This window comes from Scardinius erythrophthalmus, assembly GCF_964197995.2.
Source record: "Scardinius erythrophthalmus genome assembly, chromosome: 20".
Taxonomy (NCBI): Eukaryota; Metazoa; Chordata; class Actinopteri; order Cypriniformes; family Leuciscidae; genus Scardinius; species Scardinius erythrophthalmus.
This window is the reverse complement of record NC_138240.1, coordinates 23370208-23376698: the sequence shown is the minus strand read 5'-3', so window position 1 is coordinate 23376698 and position 6491 is coordinate 23370208. Positions and strand designations below refer to the sequence as shown.

Here is a 6491-nt window from a genome sequence, read left to right as displayed (position 1 = left end):
ACTTAACAGTATACTGTACCATTTACTGTAATTGCATTTACAGTATTATTACTGTATTTTCACTTACAGTATACTGTATCATTTACTGTATTATTACCGTATTTTCATTTACAGTATTAGTATTTTTTTTTTCTCATCATTTAAATTTTCTTTTTTTAATTTGTGTTTACCCCACCCCCCAAAAAATCACAATAACTCAAACATTTGTCCTTATAATATTCTTTTTAATCGTTGAACATTTTGTTTTAGAAGTACAAATTACAAATCTTGACCTTTAGGAGCCACTAGCTGAAGAAAAAAAAGGGCAACATCTCCAAAGTCCATAGAATTAATCTCCTGGTGACCATTTGTATCTGTAGCATGGCAAAAACGTACACACACTGAAAAGCAAAACAGGCCTTAAAAAAATAAAATACAGTCAAAGTCAGTGTTGTGTTGTTACATTTCAGTAATTTTGCCAGTCAAAGTTGACAAGCTCTCTGATGAGAAACACTGAGGGTTTCAGGCTGATGCTTTTCTTTGGACCTTTCCAGATTTCCATCTGATCTGTGCCTTTGGTGTTTGGTGCCATCAGGGTTGACTCTCAGAATGAACCTGCAAACACAAGCAGGGAAAAATATATAATTTTTTCAGACCGGTGTTGGCAGAATTTTCCCTAACCCTCAAACTTGATGCTGCATGTACTTTGGCATTAATAAAAGCACTACATCTGATTCTGAATCCACCTACAGTAGTGGTGGGGGAAAAATCGATTCTGTTCAGTGTCGCGATATTTTGCGCATGCAATTATATTGATACAGTAGCGCAAAGTATTACAATAAAGGTTATAAGGCTGTGACGGTGGCAGTTTTTTTTACCACTGCGGTGGTAATGGACCAACTACCTGCAGTGGTTCGGGGGTTATTATGAAAATTGAAATAAAAAAAATGTTGTTTATTCGAGCAAAAAAGTCTTAATTTGAGCAATTCCGTCAAAGAAGCAACACAAAGCCTGTAAAGCATTCAAATACATATCAGTAAATATTAGAAACTTACATAATAGAAAAGTTAAATCTATAAAAAAAAAACTTTCGTTTAATACTTCCACACAAAGACACGTGATTCCACATGAAGCCATACCGCTCTGTGCTTTGAGAGGGATGACACGAGGAGGAAAGAGACCATCGATCTATTTTCTGATATCTTCATGTTTTCTACTTGTTGTAAAAGGTATGAAAAGTGAATTTAATCTTCCACAAGGGCAAGACATTTAAGCTATGTTTGAAATTGCGCTGCCAAAGAGAGCGAAACTAAAAATCAAATAAACTTGACGCGCCGTACATGTCTAATAACAAGCAAAAACTGTGTTGAAATGAATCTGACGTGCAAGTAAAAATGTAGGCTATCTGTCCTACAACGTTTTTCTACTTTACCACAGCAAAGAATGTGAATGTAATAGGCCTAAATAAAAGCGAACCAAGGAAGAAACGTTTATAATCGAGACGTAAGTGAAGATTTTGGGAAAAAAACAAGGTATTACATGCAGGGATGAGTCACAATTTTTGGATATTCGATTAGTTTATTTAATTATAGAATTATAGTATATCGAATAGGTTGTGTAATTATTCTCTAAAATAAAATCTCCATGTTTTTGGTGCTAATGCGGTGGTGACGCGTTCATATAATTACGTTCTGTAATAAGGTCCTGTGTCCTGAATGTTCAAGGACAAAGTTTTTGCACTAGCCTCCAGTAAATGTGTAGAAGATGTTCACAGATTTAATGTGACATTTGAAGTGAGTTAAGCAGTCTTATTTTTTGTAATGTCTTTGAATAATATGGGGGACATGAATCGCAATATATCGCAGAATCGAATCGCAATACTTGCTTTATCGCAATGTTAGGAAGCGCAATAATATTGAATTGTGGCCCAAATATCGCAATACTATCGAATCATCGAATTTTTGCCAATTTCCACCCCTAACCTACAGGGATGGTATTACCCCATAATACATTACATTAAAATCATTAAAGCTTCATTCTTTTTCAATACATTCCTGTAGCTTAGATTTCCAGGGAATGGATAATTTAAATTAAACTTAAAGGTATAGCGGAGGATTTTCTTTTTCCGGGTGGGTAGTGTAAACTATTGGTCCACCTAAGTGTCAATCATTCTGGTGATATGTAACGTAAGGCCGTCGTACGTGCTCGTCCCTTAGTTTTCGCTTTCTGCGCATGCGCACTTTCAGGTGTTTATGTGTGGTGAGCTAGAGCTAAGCCATTCATTGAAGCTCGCCGTTTCACCGGGTCCTTTGAAAATGTCTGAGGGTCGCAAGAGAAAAAGTTTGTACGAACTGTATGAGAAGAAGAGAAAGGCCTCAGAAGAGAGAAACAAGATCAGAGTGTTTTTGGGAGATTGTTTCACACGATGGCGTGCGCTGAAAACACAGGTTGGGCTTCCCATTGATGCCTCAGTCGCGAAGTTTCTACTCGACAGGTAAAGTTTGGCATGCTATTTGGAGAAAAAGTGCAAATCTTCTTTTGGAAAGTAATCTTGTATGAGCGATGCCGACAGCAACTTGTAAACAGAGCGTGCACGAGGAGAACCTCGCACACGTTTAATAGGCGTTCCCTCTCGGGAGCAGGTAGAGTGTTGCGCATGTGCCTTTTTTCAAAAAGTGGAGAGGGCGGTTCTTATCTAAAATTCGGAAAGATCCTCCGCTATACCTTTAATACAATGTAAGTTGCTTTGGATAAAAGTGACTTCCAAATGCATGCATGTAAATGTAATATAATGTAAAAAAATATATATGTATATATATATTTTGGTTTACCTGATTCTGCATTCGACAAAATAGACAGCTAATGCTGAAGAGTCGTCTGTTAGCAGTTGTAACTGGATGATGATTCTGCCCTTCATTGTCAGCATCCATGTTTTTGCTTTGAGAACAGACTCTCCTGAAACAGACAAAGTCACAGCAGCCTTTTAGTGTTATAGTTTACAGAAAAAACTAAAATACAATAAGTTAACAGAACTTATTACTAACAACAATAACATGTGGGGTGAAGATGAGGTAAGATATGATGTTGTATGGTGTTTATAGTTTTTAATCAATTAAACAACATTCAAAATATTAGTTAGCAAAACTTTGCTATATTGATAATGGTATATTGCTAACCCTTTCCTCCTCCTTCTCCTCTTCCTCCTCCAACGTCAACCCGTTCTGTGTATTAGTGGAGAGCGTCAGCAGTGATGTACAGTCCAGAGGGAATGGCCGCTGCAAATTCAAAATAAAGAACAGAAAAGAACATGTTTGCCTGCTTAACTAATGCATACTTCCGCTAATTTAGTTGATGTCATCTTACTCACCTGTAGATGTTATCACTATTACGAAGGCAATCACAAAAAAGACTCCAAAATACACCTCCGACATTTCAGACGACATAATTCAGACCACAAACATGAAAATAAAACAAAAGATGAAATTGACAATAACAATGGTGTTGGATAAAGGGTTAGTTTACTCAAAATTGTAAATTCTGTCACCATTTACTCACCCTCAACTTCATAACTTCCATTAAATTATTTAATGTGCTGTATACAAAAGAAGATATTTTAAAGAACATGAGCAACCAAACAGTTACTGGTCCCCATTGACATCCAAAGTATTTTTTTCTATTATAGAAGTCCATGCGGACCAGCCACTATTTACCAACATTATTCAAAATATCTTATTTTATGTTCAGACGAAAGAACTTCATGCAGGTTTAGAACACGTTGTGGGCGAGTAAATGATGACATAGACTACAGAATTTTCTGTTTAAGGTGTACTACGTTATCCCTTTAACTTAGTTTTTACTCAGTATTTACGTTGTACATCTGCCAAAAAGTTGTGAAAGAGGAGACAGAACATACCAAAGTTATTATGCTTCTCTGTTTAATAAGTTTACTTCGGCTAATTTAGGTGAAGTTGACCATAACGTTACATACCAGTTGATGTTATCACAATGAAAAGGCTCCAACACACTCCATCGTTGCAGATGGCATTATCCAGATCACAAACCTGAAAATAAATCATATAGGCCTACGTGAAAATATTGTTTAAAACCCGCACTTTAACAAGGGTTTCGTCTATCTCACTTTACCTCAGTATTTCACGTTGAGGTCGCTGTTAGCTCGGTTAACGTTACCGACGACTCCGCCCGCCTGATGAGCTAACTTGCGTTAAAGAGGCAGAGGAACACACAACCATTATTTTTTATAGTTTTAACTAAAGAATATTTCGGCTAATATAGGTGAACTTAACTTACTCACCAGTTAATATTATCACCGTGACAGCGACCCGGCCGACAGTCAGGAAAAAAGACAGTAAGAAAGGCACCAAAAAAACATTTTGACGACAGTCAGGAAAAAAGGCACTAAAACCATTCAGACGAAAACAAAACGATACATCATGTTAGTTTGCTGTTAACATAAGTAAAAACATTTGAAAATGTTTGTTTTACATAAAATAGAAATTATATACTAACCTTTTTGGTGAGTTACATGATCTTTTGTCCGTGCATTAACTGCCACTTCACCCCTCAAAAAAACACTTGAAAAGAAATCCCTCTTGCCATTTGTCAGTTTTTCGTGGGCAAGTTCACTACTGTAAATTGATTTACAGTAGTGAAGAATTACAGTAGTGACCCTATATTTTCCCATAATCCTTTGCTGTTTACTGTAACATACTGTATACATATTTTACAGTATCTTACTGTACATATTACAGTAAAATACTGTTCAAATTACAGAAATCCGTTACAGTGTGCCATTGGCTGTACGGCCTAAAGGAAGGCCGCACATTATTAATAATTATTCTTTATTAAGGTCTGATAATCCTTTTCCTTCAGTGTCCTATTCACCATCTTCTCACAGGTCTGAAGTGCCATGGAATGTCCTTGGAACCAGACCTATTAATGTTGCACCAGCAGGACCTCAGCCGTCGATCTCACATGGGAGTTGGCCTACCCACATGCATGAGTCCGATGTGCAAGGAAATGGATCCAGATTTACCAATGCTTTCACAGCAGGATTTTCGCCACTGACCACACAAGGGAGTATATGTTTGCAATCAGTCGCATCATCATTCCTCTCTAGATAATGTTCGACACCCTACTCTGTATGACCTTATGCAACAGCAAACTGTTCAGCTGGTTCAGAATCAAGCCTTAGCCTCTCTTCCACAACAAGCTCCCAGAGTTTGCCTTTAATAAATATGCTGCCTTTATTGAAGCTTTCGAGCAAGCTATTGAAAGGAAAACTACAGATAAACAAGAATGTCTTTATTATCTTGAGCAACATGCCAGAGGGCAGCCAAGAGAACTGGTTCAGAGTTGATATAACATGGCTCTTGGGCAGGGCTATGAGAGAGCAAAGAATCTATTAAAGGGGGGGTGAAATGCTATTTCATGCATACTGAGTTTTTTACACTGGTAAAGAGTTGGATTCCCATGCTAAACATGGACAAAGTTTCAAAAAACTAAGTTGTACGTTTGAAGGAGTATTTTTGTTCCAAAAATACTCCTTCCGGTTTGTCACAAGTTTCGGAAAGTTTTTTTCGAGTATGGCTCTGTCTTACGTAAGATAGAGCGGAATTTCCTTATATGGGTCCTAAGGGCACTTCTCCGGTAAGATCGCGGGCGCGCGCGCACACGTAGACTAGAGCAAGAGAGTGAAAGCAGTTCGCCATCAAAGCGCCCTGCCCGGCTTTTGGGAAGTCAATGTCACCAAAGAAGTGTGTTTTTGGTTGCCAGGGCAAGACAACCCTGCACAGATTCCCAAAGAACCCAGCGTTAAGGAACCCGTGGATGGAGTTTGTTTTCCTGAGCATAAACGGAGTTGTGTAAGACTGTTGTTCCCTGCATTTCGACGATGATTGTTTTATAAACAAAGCCCAGATCGTCGGATTTGCAGATCGTCTAATGCTTAAGGATCGAGCAGTCACAATAATAAAGGTTCGCGGTCGTGCGTTGGAACGGTGAGTAAAACTGTTGAACAAATGTCTCTGTGTGTTGTTAGCTAGGCGGGTAAGCACAGTAGACTTGTAGTCAAGACCGCCTAAACCGAGACCAAGACACTACCAAGACCAGAGGGTATCGAGACCAAGACAAGACCAAGACCAAGACAGAATAAGTCAAGACCAAGACCAAGTCGAGACCAAGACCGAGACCAAGTCGAGACCGGAGAAAAAAAAAAAAAGACTAGTGTTGAAGCTAAGCAATAACTTGTATGAATTCAAGAACAGCAGCATAGGGTTCAGCCGCAGTTGGCAGAACAATACAGAGACAGCCCATGTCATGTGTGTGACTGTGAGCTCACTGTAAATGTTTTTGCAGACTGGGTGAGATCAACTATGTGAGCAATTATTGCATGACGGCTGTTACGGCACTATTAGAGGATTGAGACTCCCTTAACTTTTGTGTACTGTTGAGGACTGACATGACTGGTACTGACCAGAGGTGTAAAATACTTG

At 38.4% G+C, this 6491-nt stretch overlaps 1 long non-coding RNA gene across 1 annotated transcript; it reads right to left on the bottom strand.

Moving 5' to 3' along the window:
• Positions 1–216: 216 nt before the first annotated feature.
• Positions 217–3229, bottom strand: LOC308680632. Its single transcript, XR_014028932.1, has 3 exons — positions 3156–3229; positions 2811–2934; positions 217–594 (listed from the first exon to the last, which is right to left on the bottom strand). It is a non-coding gene; the product is annotated as an uncharacterized lncRNA (long non-coding RNA).
• Between the last annotated feature and the right edge of the window lie 3262 nt (positions 3230–6491).